This window comes from Diceros bicornis, chromosome 8 (genome assembly GCF_020826845.1).
Source record: "Diceros bicornis minor isolate mBicDic1 chromosome 8, mDicBic1.mat.cur, whole genome shotgun sequence".
NCBI lineage: Eukaryota > Metazoa > Chordata > Mammalia > Perissodactyla > Rhinocerotidae > Diceros > Diceros bicornis.
In genome coordinates, this window is record NC_080747.1 from 44,393,654 (window position 1) to 44,410,717 (window position 17,064).

A 17,064-nucleotide genomic window follows, 5' to 3' on the forward strand; every position below is an offset into this window, starting at 1 on the left:
AAATAAATAAATAAAATTATAAAAAAAAAAAAAAAAAGAATGTATCGGGGCCGACTCTGTGGCTTAGCGGTTAAGTGTTCGCGCTCGCTCCTGGCGGCCCAGGGTTTGGATCCCAGGCGTGCACCGAAGCACCGCTTGTCTGGCCATGCTCAGGCCGCGTCCCACATATGGCAACTAGAAGGGTGTGCAACTATGACATACAACTATCTACTGGGGCTTTGGGGGGTAAAAAAAAGGAGGAGGATTGGCAATAGATGTTAGCTCAGAGCCGCTCTTCCTCAGCAAAAAGAGGAAGATTAGCATGGATGTTAGCTCAGGGCTGATCTTCCTCAAAAAAAAAAAAAAAAAAAAAGAATGTATCCTTTCCATTGTCATTATTTAATAAGTCTTACTTAGCAGTATGAAATTCCAGCTCTCTGAAAAATGTTGAATACTTAAAAAAGAGCTTAAACTTGTAGCAAGTCACTTGGATAAGTATACTAAATGTCACAAATCTTATTTTGAAGCTGTAAATCTGATTTTGGAAAACATTTCCAAGACAGATTTAGTTTTAATTTCTCCTATTTCCATGCAAAAATCTCTTAGATACCTGAAGTTTTCCTAAGTTCCTCTTACCTCTTTTATAACAGTGCTTCTTAAATTTTAATTTGCACGGACAGCTTGTCAAAATGCAATTTCTGATTCAGTAGGTCTGGGTTAGGCCTCAGATTCTGCTTTTTTTTTAGGAAGATCAGCCCTGAGGTAACATCTGATGCCAATCCTCCTCTTTTTGCTGAGGAAGATTGGCCCTGGGCTAACATCTGTGCCCATCTTCCTCCACTTTATATGGGAAGCTGACACAGCATGGCTTGACAGGCAGTGCGTCGGTGTGCGCCCAGGATCGGAACCTGTGAACCCCGGGCCATGGAAGCGGAGCGCGTGCACTTAACCACTGCGCCACCAGGCCAGCCCAGATTCTGCATTTTTAACAAGCTCTCAGATGATGACAATGTTACTGGTCCATGAACTACTCTCTGTGTAGCAAGACTTTAGATTGCAAAATTCTTTTTTTTTTTTCCTTTTCTTTCTTTCTTTCTTTCTTTCTTTCTTTCTTTGTTTTCCCCCAAAGCCCCAGTGGATAGTTGTATGTCATAGCTGCACATCCTTCTAGTTGCTGTATGTGGGACTCAGCCTCAGCATGGCCCGAGAAGCGGTGCATCAGTGCACGCCCGGGATCCGAACCCAGGCCGCCAGCAGCAGAGCGCGTGCTTAACCGCTAAGCCACTGGGCCGGCCCAGATTGCAGAATTCTTAAAACTCAGTGGGACCAGGTCTCAAAAGCAGGGACAAAATCAGTTAATAGGGGAAGACTTTTCATAAGGGGACACTTAAGAATGAAAAGAATATGAAGAGAAACTATCTTAAACCAGGACTCATTGAGGGCTTTACCATGGAGAAACAGATGGGTTTTAAACAAGGAGATACTTGGTCAGGTTGGTTTATTATTACTCCTTTCTTGCTAAGTAAGCACTAAATTTTAGTCTCAGAGTCACATTAACAACACACAAGCCACTCTTGGGGAAAGTAGCCAGATAACAAAGCAACAAAGCCCCAGCCAAAAAGTCTTTATCTCTGCCTGTCTCCCACCTTCCCTCATGGCAGTTAAGCGCAAATGAGAAATTCCATCAAGCATAGGATAGGAGACACAGGCTTTGCTCAAGATATGTGTGATCTCAAAGCTACAAACTCCCAGGACTTCACAGTTTTGCAGAAGATAAGAAAAACTCTTTAAGAAGCTTTCTGGATTCCATAACTGCAACATCTCTTCTCTGATTCTTTCTAAGCTCCAATTTCTTTGTAAAATGCAGTATATCCTCATAGGGTCATCATGAGGAAAAACCGTATAGTCCAGCCACAGATCAAGAGTCACCTCAATGGAGATCTTTCCTGGGACCTCACTGGGCCACACGACTCCTCTGGGGTCCCATAACCCCAATGCGTGCTTCGATCATGACACTTAATACCTTGTATTTATAAGTCTCTTTAGCTATTTTCTTACTTAAATTAGCTCCTTGGGCAAGATAATAATAAAGGCAACCTTTATTGAGTACTTTCTATGTGCCAGCCATATTCTAGACACTTTTTATCTCTATAACAGCCTTATGAAGTGGGTAGTACTATCTATGTACAGTTTACAGATGAAGAAACTGAGACTCGATGTGGTATAATTGCCCAAGTTCATTGAGCTGGTTAGTGAAAGGGCTGGGATTTGAGCCCAGGCCACCAGGCTCTATAACCCACATTCCACTTGAGTGGAAGCTTCCTCAAGTATTACCCTCAATAATTCTATAACATAGCACAGTGTGTTATGTAGCAGGCCTCCAATCTTGTTGGATTTCACATTAATAAATTCATCAGAATCCTGCTAGGAATGAAATAATTGCTTATAGAATCTAAATCTCTTCCAGAAGTCTCAGGCACATCTGTAGAGTAGGTTTTCTACTTGTGCTGTCTCCATGTCTTCAACGTCCCTTTACCCTTCAACCCATTCAAACCCAGCTAGGCATCTGTTATTATTATTCCACACAAAGCGATCTTTTCCAAGTCACTGCTGTCTTCCATGTTGCCACACCTAGTACACGCATTCTAGTCTTTATCTGACACAGCCTCTCAGCAGCATTTGACCCATATCGGCCCCTTGGTTTCTCTGACACTATGCTGTTTTTTCCTCTGTTCGTGTTCCGACTCCTGTCTCCTTTGCTACCTCTTCATCCTCCATGGGTCTCTAAGTATCAGAGTTCCAATTTGATATTGTATCAGATAACTATTCTGTGTCTGTTCTATTTCTTCTCTCATTCTTTTCTCCACTCCTTCACCCCTCCTCATCTATCCTCATGACTTTAAGTACCTTCTTGATGATGCTAATGATTCCTGAACTTACATGTCAGGCCAGGTCTCTTCACTGAACTCTAAGCTCAGAACTTCCTTGACATCTCCACTGGCACACTTCATGGGCATCTTAAACCTCACGTGTTCAAAACTAAACGTGATTGTGAGGTAAAAGCAGAAAAAATAAGCTCCACAGGCTGTGGAGACTGGGCAAATCTCTTGTCAAAGGGAAGGTCTTGGGGCCGGCCCTGTGGCATAGCGGTTAAGTGCGCGCGCTCCGCTGCTGGCAGCCCGGGTTCAGCTCTCGCTTGTCAGGCCATGCTGTGGCAGCGTCCCATATAAAGTGGAGGAAGATGGGCACAGATGTTAGCCCAGGGCCAGTCTTCCTCAGCAAAAAGAGGAGGATTGGCATGGATGTTAGCTCAGGGCTGATCTTCCTCACAAAAAAAAAAAAAAGAAAGAAAGAAAAGGTCTTTTCCCACATGACATTGACTACAAAGAGGAAACTGAGGGGTAAGGAAAATAATATTTATTCGTAACTTGCCCAAAGTTAAAATCTGGCTCCCAGACAAATGTGTGTGTGTATGTATGAAAGATTTGTTTAACTTATCTGTGAGAGAACTGGCAGATGGTAACGCTGGTTCAAAGATCATTTGAAGAATAGAGATTTATTAAGGCTGCCAAGAAAGACATGCTGAAATAAATTTGCTAGGTGAGAGACAAAACTAGTTAATGTCCTACAAGGCAATGCGATTGTAGCCATTTGGGGGTATCTTTTCTGCTGGAGAGAAATCATTTACCTCTCTATCAGACAAAAATCTACAAGTTAACATGTAACTTCAGAGTCTGAGTCTAATCAATAGTAAATGGCATAGCAAAAGTGGCTATTTCTCTAGAGAATTATATCATCTTTGGGCGAGCCTATCAAGACAGAATTCAAGTATGACATTGAAAAGACACACAGCCTCCTTTTTACCTTTTTACCATGTTTTGGATAATTTTTCTTAACAAGTGTCAGAATCTTTACACACTTTTTTCTTGAGCACACAGTTTATAATGGACAGAGCTGAGATTTTGACTCCGAAGCTCGTATTCCTTCTACCATACTTCCTTGACACACAATATCTTTCATTTGAGAGGGATGCTATAGAGATTTTTCAGGCTCTGGGGCTGACAACTGAATATCCATTACCAGGACGAACTGCTCTTAGAACTCAGAAAGTTGAGCCCTGTTTCTAGATTTCCTCAAAGGCTACTGTCTTAGTCCCGTTGAGTTTTCTGTTCCCAGAGATCTAGGAAATACTTCAGGATTGTATCATTCATTTGCGAGTTTTACCCAAAGTTTTCTTTACTGTTATTTGTCTTTATGTACATCTCCAGTCTCCTCAAGTAGATCGTAAGCCTCTCAAAAAGAGGTTTTCTTTCTTAATACGTTGCTGTAGTTACAACTCTTTGGATATGTTCTACAATGCTCAGTAAGTGTTAGCAAGTAATGAGGCCATATATAGGTGACAAAATGAAAGCTAAAGAAGTTGAGAAAAAGGAGACAGTGTAAAGTAAAATAATATGGAAAACTTAATGAAAAGAAGGAATCTGAAATTTGACTAGAAGAAGGAACAGGATTGGGCTGGCCCAGTGGTATAGCTGTTGGGTGTGCGCACTCGGCTTCAGTGGCCCAGGGTTCACAGGTTCGGATCCCAGGAGCGCACCGATGCACCGCTCCTCAAGCCATGCTGTGGCAGCGTCCCATATAAAGTAGAGGAGGATGGGCACAAATGTTAGCTCAGGGCCAATCTTCCTCAGCAAAAAACAAAGAGAGGATTGGCATCGGATGTTAGCTCAGGGCTAATCTCCCTCAAAAAAAAAAAAAAAAAAGAATAGGATTTGTACTGAAATACTAAGAAGGCCATACTTAGCCCAAAGGAGAATTCCTAAGAGTGAGAATTTCCAGTGATACCTGCTGGAGGAATTGTTTCATGAGCAAATCATTTATTCACTCAGCAAATTATATTGAGTGTCTGCTATGTGTTAATCACTGGGGATGCAGCTATGAGTAAGTCAGACATGGCCCTAACCTTCATGGAGATTATAGTGTACTGGGAAAGACCAATACTAACTGCACAAAGAGAATTAAATTACCATCAAGAAATTATACTTAGATAACAAGTTTACTTAAACAATAACATCTGACAATATGGCTGACTGGGACTCCTCAAAACTGTCAAGATCATCAAAAAGAAGGAGAGTCTGAGAAACTGTCGTAGCCTAAGGAGAATGAGGACTAAATGATATGTAGTACCCTGGAACAGAAAAAGGACGTTAGTTAAAAACTAAAGAAATCTGAGTGGACTTATTAACTACGGACTTTAGTTCATAATAATGTATTGAAAGTAATGAACCCACACTGGTTCGTTAACTTTAAGAAATATGCAATTTTAATATAAGACGTTGGGGCCAGCCCAATGGCTTAGTGGTTAAGTTCGCAAGCACCGCTTTGGCAGCCTGGGATTCGCAGGTTCAGATCTAGAGCATGGACCTACGCACCACTTATCAAGCCATGTTGTGGCAAGCATCCCACACATAAAGTAGAGGAAGATGGGCACGGATGTTAGCCCAGGGCCAACCTTCCTCAACAAAAAGAAGAGGATCAGCAACAGATGTTAGCTCAGGGCTAATCTTCCTCACCAAAAAAAACCAAAACAAGATGTTAGTAATAGAGGAAACCGTGTATGGGGGTGGAGTGGGGGAAAGTATGTGGGAACTCTGTACTATCTGCTCAATTTTTCGGTAAATCTAAAACTATTCTAAAAAATAAAGGCCAGAAAAATTTTAAATGCTTTCGCTGTAAATAAAAACAAAAATTATTTGTGATAAACACTAAGAAGCTGAAAAACTGGGTGTTTGTTGTTAGTCTATAAAGGTGGTAAAAAAAAGCTTTCCTGAAGAAATCACATAAGAGCTGAGATTTGAAGTTTGAAAAGGAGTTGGCCAAGAAAAGAGGAAGTTAAAATCCTGCTAGGCAGAGGTCACAGGGAACTCTAAGACTGTGAGAAAGTTAAAAGCAAATTCAGTGTGGCTGCAGCCAGAACTCCAGGCAAAAATGATAAGACGGGCTGTGACTGACCCAGATAGGCCTTGGATACCAAGTTAAGAATTTTTAAATTTTTCCTAAAGCCAAAGGAGAACCATTCACTCAATAACGTATATTATTGGTACTAGGATGTGAAGCTCGGCTAAGTGCTGGCCATATAGCAAGGAACAAAACAATAAGACTCCTGCCCTCATGAAGCCCCCAATGGCTGCAAAGAAGATAGGGAAGACGGTTGAGCACTGAAGGGCCTTTGATTTTACTCTGACTATAAAACCTCAGACTGCCACTCTTCCCTACAATCAATTCCCCCACATCAGCCAAAATGAGCTTTTGCAAACATAATCAGACCTGGTCATTCCCCTGTTTTAAACCCCTAATTGCTTCTCTTTGCACAGTGACAGAAATCGAAACTCCTAAAACACTTAAAGAAACTAAACACCTGGGGCTGGCCCAGTGGCGCAGTGGTTAAGTACAAGCGCTCTGCTTCGGCGGCCTGGGATTCACAGGTTCGGATCCCAGGCGCACATCAATGCACCGCTTGTCAAGCCATGCTGTGGTGGCATCTCATATAAAGTAGAGGAAGATGGGCATGGATGGTAGCCCAGGGCCAATCTTCCTCAGCAAAAAGAGGAGGATTGGCATGGATGTTAGCTCAAGTCTAGTCTTCCTCACCAAAAAAAAAAAAAAAAAAGAAAAAAAAAGAAACTCATATACCTAAACACTAAAGAAATTTCAGCAAAAAATGTCAATCTGAAAAGAAAATGTGATTTTCAAACAAGTTTTTACCTCCAGTGATTAAAGGGGGAAAAAAATCCCCTCTCCAGATTCAACCAGGTCCCAGAGGAATCTTAGAGGTCACTCTGAAGTGATCTGCATATGCAAACCAATGTTCCTTACCTTATCTATCTACTAGACCCTTATCTCCATTCAAAAATCTCTCCTGTAATTGGGAAAAAAAGTTTTCATTGGATTCCTGAACCTGCATATCACAACTGCACCAAATAAACAGGTTTGTGAAACATCCTCTTTATTTCTTCTATACTGACTTTTTCTACCCTTCTATTCTCCCAGAACCCCACGTTTTTTTGTTTTTTTTTTTGTGAGGAAGACTGGCCCTGAGCTAACATCCGTGCCCATCTTCCTCCACTTTATGTGGGACGCCGCCACAGCGTGGCCTGACAAGCAGTGCTTAGGTGCATGCCTGGGATCCGAACCCAGACCACCAGCAGTGGAGCGTGCACACTTAACCACTACACCTCGGGGCCAGCCCCCAGAGCCCTACTTTTTGGAGATTTCCTTCAAGAAGTTAATCTTTTTATAGATAACAAGATTTGGTAGGTATTATGTCTGAGCAAATTTTTCTGTAATCTTTCTAGGAGACACAACCCAGTGAAAATGATAAATAAATGTATTTCATTTGTACAACATAATGAAGACTTAATTTCAGTATGCAAATATTTAATTTTGTTTTTGGAATGCTTTAAAATTTTTAATAAATGAAATTATGGGGAGTTTAAAAAAGCTAGATAGATCTGCATATAACAACAGGTTCAAGATACATTATTAAAGGAAAAAAATTTCAGGACAGTATGAAATAATTTGTTAAATATGTTTATTTTGTATGTGTATGTATATATGGTTAGAAAAAAGCCTTGTGTATGTAACTGTCGAAACTACTTATTCTTGAGTATGATTAATATATAAAATTTTAGTTTTCAGATCGTACACTTCTGAAATATTTGATATTTTCTACAACCTTGTTTCTGATTAGTTGTGGATCACACAAAAAATTTAGAGTCCAATATTTATAAAGTATATAATACTTTAGTATTTAAATTCGTATTTATAGAAACTAATAAAATAGATGTAAATTTTAAGACTGTCATAAAATAATGATAGCTAATGATTGGACTAAAACTTTTCCCTGGGTGTGAATGATGGGTTTTATTTGGACTTTCAGTTCAAGATGACCTTATGTTTGCTGACAAATTATGAGTGATTATTCTCAAAAAAAAATTATGTTGCCATTTTGCAGCTTAAATTAAGGAAAAAGTCTACCTCCTTAATTATAATTCCCTCTTCCCTCTTTGAAAGAAGAGGGCTTATCTGGTTCCTACCCATTTACTAACCCAGCCCAACATAGGACTGACCGAGAGTTGCTCTGCTCACAACCCATTCTTTAAGTGAGAAAAGTTGGATGGCACCTGACCACAAGCCAAGTTAGTCTGGGGGAAGATCAAGTGGGAATGTTGTCATCTGAACATTCCTGAAAGGACACTGAGACAGTTCCCACCCCCAACTGCTCCCCTCCCTCCAGATATGACTCTATATTTGATGCTTGTTGAGTGGATTTCCTCCACAAAGTCACCATCTCCTCCAGTAAGCCTATCCTGACCCAGACTGGGTTAGGTTCCCCTTTAATGGAACTCGTCGGCTGCCATGCATCTGTTCCCCCATCCTAGCACTTCTAGAAATGCATTGTCATTTTTCTATCACATCTCAGTCTGTCCTCCTCACTAAACGGTGAGCTTCTTTTTATCCCTAAGGCTTAGCAGGGAACTAGTCGTTTGTCCACAAATATTTATTTGAATGCCTATTCTGTACCAGGCTCTGTGCTAGGTGTTGGAGTTACAATGATGACCAAACCAGTAAAAACTGACATTACGGAATTCACAGTCTAGTGAAGGAAATCAGTTGCACAAGTAACTAATAATTAAAATGCCATTTAGGGTCACTACAACAAAATACCAGGTTCTAACACAGCACACAGGCTTAGTAGGACTTGATCTAGTTCAGGTGAAGGCTTCCCGGAAGATGTGACATTTAAGTGGATTCCTTTCTTTTTTTTTTTTTTTTTGAGGAGCTCAGCCCTGTGCTAACATCTGCCAATCCTCCTCCTTTTTTGCTGAGGAAGACTGGCCCTGGGCTAACATCCGTGCCCATCTTCCTCCACTTCATATGGGATGCCGCCACAGCATGGCTTGCCAAGAAGTGTGTTGGTGCGCGCCCGGGATCCAAACCGGCCAACCCCTGGCCACCGCAGCAGAGCGCTCGCACTTAACTGCTTGCGCCATCGGGCCGGCCCCAAGCGGATTCCTGAAGAATGAGAACAAGTTGCCCAAGCAGAGTATGTGTCTGTGCTGGGAGGCGGGTAGGTGCTGAAGCCCAGGAGAAGCCTCTAAGTAGTTGGAACTGCACCTAGAGGGAACCTGACACGGGAAGTGGCCAGTGTGGTAAAGATGGTGAAAGAGGAGAGGTAGCAGCCCCGGCTGAGGCCAGGTCAGGCAGCTCCTCAGAGGCCTTGTTAAGCAGCTTAAACATTGCCCTAAGAGAAATGTGCAGGCACTGAGATTTTAGCAGGGGAATGATGTGATCAGCTGATCAGATTTGCATTTTTAAAAGTTGACTTTTTAAGGTGGCTAGATGAAGAATGGAATGTAGAGGAGCAGGAACCAGCAAAGGGAGATTAGTTAAAGCAAGAGATAATAGTGGCTCTTGTGAGTTGTGAGTGTGAGTTGAGTGAATGACTGAACTTTAGAGTCAAAGTACAGGATAGAAGGCCTGGAAAGCCCCTAGAAATCCCATCCAGGTTTTACATCTCAGTTAAGAGGAAACTGAGTCACAGAGTGGCACCATGAATTATTCAGTGCTACACAGTTTATTCACAGCAGAGCTAGGACTACCAACCAGTCGAGCACTTTGTCTCTTTCCATTTTTTCATGGACCTCCTCATCTGACTCAGCAAATTTTTGAATTTTAAATAAAGCAGTGCTTCATTAAGTGATGGATATATGGAGTTCATTGCACTATTTTCTCTGCTTTGATATGCTTCAAAATGTTGATAATAGGCAGTTTTATAAGAAACAATGCTTTACAACTGCTGTGCCATAGGTACAAATTCAAGGCCTTTGAAACAGTTTGGCAAACAAAACGGCCAGAGCTTCCTGGAGCTCCCATACTTATATGGCGCCCTCTGGTTCCCAGCCTGATAGACTCAGCTGGGTGGTATTTAGACTGATTACCATAGTCGCAGAGGACGCCAGATTGTTGGACCCCATGGCACTTGCCTAGTGCAAGAGACATAACCTCTCTTTGGCTCTTCTCTAAAATGGGAGTCCGTACTCTCAAATGACAAAAATAATACAATTTAGTGATGAGTTTGATGTCCTTTACTCAAGGGAAAACAATCCATGGATCGGGAGAGTACAGTGCCTAACAAGCAGTGGAGCACTCTCCCTGAGGGATTTGGGGTGAGAGTGAGGTTTTTTTTTTTTTGTAATTTTTTAAATTTATTTATTTTTCCCCCAAAGCTCCAGTAGATAGTTGTATGTCATAGCTGCACATCCTTCTAGTTGCTGTATGTGGGACGAGGCCTCAGCATGGCTGGAGAAGCGGTGTGTCGGTGTGCGCCCAGGGTTTGAACCTGGGCCGCCAGCGGCGGAGCGTGCGCACTTAACTGCTAAGCCACGGGGCCGGCCCGGGAGTGAGTTTTATAGAGCATTTGAAGAGGCAACAGGGAAACGACATGATTGGCTAGGGGGTCGAGGATTTCCTTAGAAAGCTGGCAGGTCCTATTCCCCAGAGTAAAGTAAGCTGGCTAGAGCTGAGTTGGAGGATTGTGATTGGTGTATGTTAGGTTTCCTTGACAGTGAGACATTTCCTGTAAGTGCAGGCTGATTTGGGTTTAGATTTGTGATCTGGGCCTGGCCTTTAGGGTGGCCTCCATTTTGTGTGTCCCCAAATACGAATTACACATCTTTATGAATACTTTTTGTACAGGGTATGCTGTGAATCTGTGTATGTCCCACTTTCCCTCATCAATGAACATTATTTTTTTCTTAACTTTTCCTTGAAATTGAGTAATCAATGTCAACACAGCTATCTACATAAAGGATTAAAAATCCTTATTTTATAAATTATAAAAGCGATACATTCTTTGGAAAAAAGTTAGAATAATTTGGGAGCTTACAAAGTAGAAAATTAAGGTATTTTCCACCCTCCATCCGATTTTGGGGATTATTTTAGACTGAGATGATGATATGGTCAATATAGCAACCTCCCAAAACCAATTTTAGGTTTGTTTTTCCCCCCCAGCATATGTAACCAACCTATGTCACTGCTAAGAAAATCTGGGAGAGGGCTGGCCCCGTGGCTTAGCGGTTAAGTGCTCAAGCTCCGCTACTGGCGGCCTGGGTTCAGATCTTGGGCGCGCACCGACGCACCGCTTCTCCAGCCATGCTGAGGCCGCGTCCCACATACAGCAACTAGAAGGTTGTGCAACTATGACATACAACTATCTACTGGGGCTTTGGGGGAAAAATAAATAAACAAAAATTTTAAAAAGAAAAAAGAAAAAAGAAATTCTGGGAGAGACTTGCCTAGGCCTCCCAGGCCTTAGGAACTCTTACTTTTCAGAACCCTACCTTATATCCTATCAATCACCTTACATGCACCCACATCAAATATTATATATATATATATATATATATATATATATATAATTGTATATAATATAATATATAGAAGGGCAATAATTTAACACTTTCTTAAAAATACTTGGCTATAAGTAGTTTATCAGCTACGATTCCTCAATAATTTTTCCGTGTACTCAGGATTTCTTGGGAAGTGAGAAAATCTAGCTTATAAGTGTTTTTTTTTTAAGATAGTGACATTTTAATAAACGCTTGTGAGGTAATAGAAAATATATATTAATCTCTGACCCCAGTTCCTGGCACAGAGCTCCCAAAATCCTTGTAATTTCCTAAGTGATAAGAACACTAGAAGGCCCCGTGGCTTAGCAGTTAAGTGCTCTCACTCTGCTGCTGTCGGCCCGGGTTCGGATCCTGGGCGCGCACCGACGCACCGCTTCTCCAGCCATGTTGAGGCTGCGTCCCACATACAGCAACTAGAAGGATGTGCAGCTATGACATACAACTATCTACTGGGGCTTTGGGGGGAAAAAATAAGTAAATAAAATCTTTAAAAAAATTAAATAAATAAATAAATAAATAAATAAAAATGCTTTAAAAAAAAAAAAAAAAGAACACTAGGAGCATCTCCTGTTCTGATATTGGTCTTTGACCTCTATTCTTTTTTTTTTTTTTAATTTTTTTTTTGGTGAGGAAGATTAGCCTTGAGCTAACATCTGTTGCCAGTCCTCCTCTTTTTGCTGAGGAAGATTGGCCCTGGGCTAACATCCATGCCCATCTTCCTCTACTTTATATGTGAGACGCCTGCCATGGCATGGCTTGATAAGCAGTGTGTAGGTCTGTGCCCGGCATCCGAACCTGTGAACCCCAGGCCGCTGAAGTGGAGCGTGCGAACTTAACCACTATGCCACTGGGCTGGCCCCTGACCTCTGTTTTTGACACAGAGCTCCTGAAATCCTTATAATTTCCTGGGTGACACGAATGTCTCTTGTTCTAATGAGGTGACTCTGAGTGGGCTCCTGGATGAGGGCTGGTCACCAGAAAGACCTAGCCATGATTAGAAGCTTGAAATTTTCAGCCCTGCCTCCCCATTCTCTTAAGAAGGGAGAAAGGCCGAAAATGAAGTTAATGATTGATCATGCCTATGTGATGAAACCCCAAAAGTATGGGGTTCCAAGAGCTTCCAGGTTGGGGAACATGTGGAGGTGCTAGGAGAGTGGCCTGCCGGAGAGGGCTTGGAAGCTTCATGCCCCTTCCCAGACCTCATCCTGTGTATCTCTTCATCTGCGTGTTCATCTCTATACTCTATCATATCCTTTAATAAACTGATAAATGTAAGTGTTTCTCTAAGTTCTGTGAGCCACTCTAGCAAATTAATGGAACCTGAGGAGGGGGTCGTTGGAACTGCCAATCTATAGTGGATTGGTCAGAAGCACAGGCGATAACCTGAGCTTGCGACTTGTATCTGAAGTAGGGGGGAGACAGTATTGTGGGATTGAGCCCTTAACCTATGGGATCTGACACTATCTCCCAGTGGATAGTTCAAGAATTGTGTTAAACTGTAAGACACCTAGCTGGTATCCATAGAGAATTGCTTATTATGGGGAGAAACCTCCACGCACTTGGTGACCACAAGTGTCAGAAGTGAAGGGTTCTGTGTGAGTAGTAAAGGAGACTCACAGGAAGGAAAGACACAGTAGGGAAGAACTGGGTTTTTCCTTTTAATGCAAAATTTATTAATTAAGTTGACATAATGTATTTGTAGACATTTCATTAAACCTTTGTCAATTTCTGTCTTACAATTTATTTTTCAAAGTTTGGAGCATAAGCCTTTGTAGGCATGGCCCCTCTGGCTTAGAAATGATCTTACCAGAGCCGAAGGACATGATTTATATTTTCTACACAAAACAGTCTGGTCCAGCAGATTCTTTCAGAAAAATACTGTGGCGCTTAGTCAGTCTGGGTGAGGGAATTTTCTGGAAGATACCATTGACTGTTTTTGGTGGCAGACAGTGCAAGAGAATGGAACAGGAAAATGACTTAGCTTTTTACAGGCTTCCAATCAGCCTATTAGCCATGCCTGTTTCGTGGTGAAGAGAGGGACAAAGAAGTGGAGCTTCTGTACAAAGATTGCTCTTCAGAAAATCAAAGCAATGAAGCAGTGTAACACTAAGGCTAGTGGGTCTCCACCAGGGCAATCTGCTCCCCAGGTAGGGTTGCCAGATTTAGCAAATAAAAATATAGGATGCAATATTCAAATATGATATGAGACATACTTATAAAAAATTATTTGTTTTTTATCTGAAATTCACATTTAACTGAGTCCCTGTGTGAGGCAACCGTATCCCTAGGAGACATTTGCCATTGTCTGCAGTCACAATTGTGTGTGTGTGGAGGGGGCCACTGGCATCCAGTAGGTAGAGGCCAGGATGCTGCTCACATCCTAGAATGCAAGGACAGTGCCCCCACAATGAAGAATTATCCAGCCCAAAATGTCAGTGCCAAAGTTGAGAAATTCTGACCTAGGCAACTGATATATAAGGTATTCATTAAAATAAAAAAATTCAAACAGCAAGAAAAGTATTATTTGAAAGCAGAAGTCTCCCATCAGCCTACTTCCCAAATTACCATAAATAGTTTGAAATGTTATTCCAGATATTTTTTCATGCCAATATATACCCTTTTTAAAGAATTAAAAACTGGCTCATACTATACGTTCTGTTCTGAAACCTGCTTTTTATTTTTTTATTTTTATTTTTTTTGTTTTACTGAGGTCACATTGGTTTATAACATTGTGTAATTTCAGGTGTACATTATTATATATCAGTTTCTGTATAGACTGCATCGTGTTCACCACCACTAGTCTAGTTTTTATCCATCACCATACACATGTGCCCCTTTACCCTTTTCACCCAACCCTCACCCCCTTCCCTTCTGGTAACCACTGGTCTGTTCTCTTTATCCACGTGTTTTGAAACCTGCTTTTTAAAAATTTCACAGTGTGCCTTAGATATCTTTTTTTTTTTTTAACAGAACAAGCCTTTTGACATTTTTTATTACTCAAAAAAGCTTCATTTTTTTAATTTAGCTTTCTGACTCTGTGCTTGTGCCTTTAACACTTTTACGATTTTCTGTTCCTCAATAAAGAAAGTACATTTGATTCTGTCATGGACACATTTAGAACTCATGGAACTTCCTTAGGCCCTGCTGGCGTGTTTTTTCATTTTAGACAACCTCATAAGAACTTTAGGTTTCACAGCACGGACTCCTCAAAGTTGGCCTGGGCACACAACACATACAAATTTTGGTGCTTTTCCAACCTTCTTGGTATAAAGGTAAACAATTCTATAACCAGGGGGTCGGGACAGCCTAGTTTTGTTAGAGGCTGTACTGTAGGATAGCCTACTACGGTATGTCAAATGCTGAACCATTCTGAATGCCTCTAGACACCGTCCCTGGAAGAGCCTTAGATATCTTTTTTTTTTTTTTTTTTTAAAGATTTTGTTCATCTATTTTTCCCCCCCAAAGCCCCAGTAGATAGTTGTATATGTCATAGCTGCACACCCTTCCAGTTGCTGTACGTGGGACGCGGCCCCAGGATGGATGGAGAAGCGGTGCCTCGATGCCCACCCGGGATCCGAACCTGGGCCGTCAGCATCGCAGCGCGCGCACTTAACCACCAAGCCACGGGGCCGGCCCAACCTTAGATATCTTTTTATACCAATATACACTTCTATTTTGTCCCTTTTAGACACTACATGTCTATGACTATGTCCAAAACTAATTCCCTATTAATGAACTATTAAAAAACTGTTTTCAGTTTTTTATGATTGCAAATAGTGCTGCAATGATCATCCTTCTCCATATATCTTTGCAGATTTTTGCAAGTATTTCTGTAGAGTAAATTCTTAGAAGAGGGGTTGTTGGGACCAAGCATATGTACAATGAAATCTTCAAGAGTCATAGCCAAATTACCCTTCCAAGAGGTGATACCAATTCACACTGCAATTTACAATGTGTGAGACTCCCTAGAGTTTTCTTTCTGAGGATTATTAATTTATTTACTTTATATTTTTTCTCCATTGGAATTGAAAAAGCAATGTGACACCAGCAAATAAATATTTTTAAAAGCAAACAAAAAGCTCTTGCTGTGGCCTCAGAGTTATTTCCTGCTGTCCTGTGCTATTCTGCCTCTGAAGGCCCTGGCATTTGCCAGCTTTATTTCCTAGGCTTCCTGTAAGCTGGCGTCAGATTGGGTTTGGCCAATGGCAAGCACTGGCGAGAGATTGGAGCAGTGAAGAAGGGAGAAATCAGGTATTTTCCCTCTCTCTCTGTCCTGGGTAGTGTCTTCCTTTGCTCCAGATCCTCACATGGCTCCACCTCCTGCTAAACAGGCCCACAGTGGTTCTAGCTCCTGTTCCATGTCCCTAACTCTTTCACTGCCCTCTTTGGCTTCTCAGCTCTTCCATCACTTCTGTAGACAATCCCTTGCCTCAAATTCCCTTTGTTTTAAACACTTAGAGGGCCGGCCCCGTGGCTTAGCGGTTGAGTGTGCACGCTCCGCTGATGGCGGCCCGGGGTTCGGATCCGGCCGCGCACCGACGCACCGCTTGTCTGGCCATGCTGAGGCCGCGTCCCACATACAGCAACTAGAAGGATGTGCAACTATGACATACAACTATCTACTGGGGCTTTGGGGGAAAAAATAAATAAATAAATAAAATTTAAAAATAAATAAATAAATAAACACTTAGAAATGGATTTCTGTTTCCTGTTAGGACCCTGACTGATACAGTTATCACTTTGCCATCCTGGCGTTACTTAGCATATTTTCTTCCACATGGTCTTGTATTTTTACATTGTCACAGCCATGTAAGTTAATATTTTGTCTTCTGTTTCCTTCATTTAACATTGTGTCATAAACATATAATATAAACATGTCTTTGAGTACTTTTAATAATTTTCATATTTAACTGCTACAGAGTATGTTTTCTTGTTGATGTACCATGAATCATTATTCTAATCACTTAATGTGCATTTTTAAATTGTTTGCTGTGAGAACTAAAACTAACTTACTTTTGTCTGTGGGCTACACAATTCTAGGATCAGGCAAAAATAACTTAGCTATTTGCTCTATGAAATTCTTGCTCTTGGAAGATACCACTGTGAACCAACTAGAATAGTTTACTTATCAAAATGAACAACTTGCTCATTAATGCTTGTTTCAAGACCCTCACCTCGCTATGCTCACCAATGCTAAACTATTACGTTATGAACTCTGCCCATTCCCAGCTAGTTCCCTGCCTCACCAGACCTGCTTAAAGGCATCCAATCTAGGTCTCAAACCTTATAAATATCCTCATCTGACTACTAAGATTCTGTCAAGGTGCTGTTCCCTCTTTCTGCAGTATTCTAGTAAACTTAGCTTTGCTTGATCAACAAGTTTTTCTAGTGGTCTTTTGGGAGGTTAATGATTGACAGCAATAATCTACATCACAGGATTTTCATAGCGGTGAACGAAATCAAGTACCTGAAAGCATCTCTAAACAGTAACAGACTTTCCAATGCATGGCAGACAACCTTTGAGATGGCCCCCAATTATCACTTCCCTCCTCTTCCCTTTTCTCGAAACACCAAGGCCTTAATGTGACCTGAGAAACTCTGAAAAGAAAGGCAA

General features: G+C 41.4%; 1 pseudogene; it reads right to left on the reverse strand.

Moving 5' to 3' along the window:
* Positions 1–14,425: 14,425 nt before the first annotated feature.
* Positions 14,426–14,845, reverse strand: LOC131409309 (large ribosomal subunit protein eL34-like; annotated as a pseudogene).
* Positions 14,846–17,064: the final 2,219 nt, after the last annotated feature.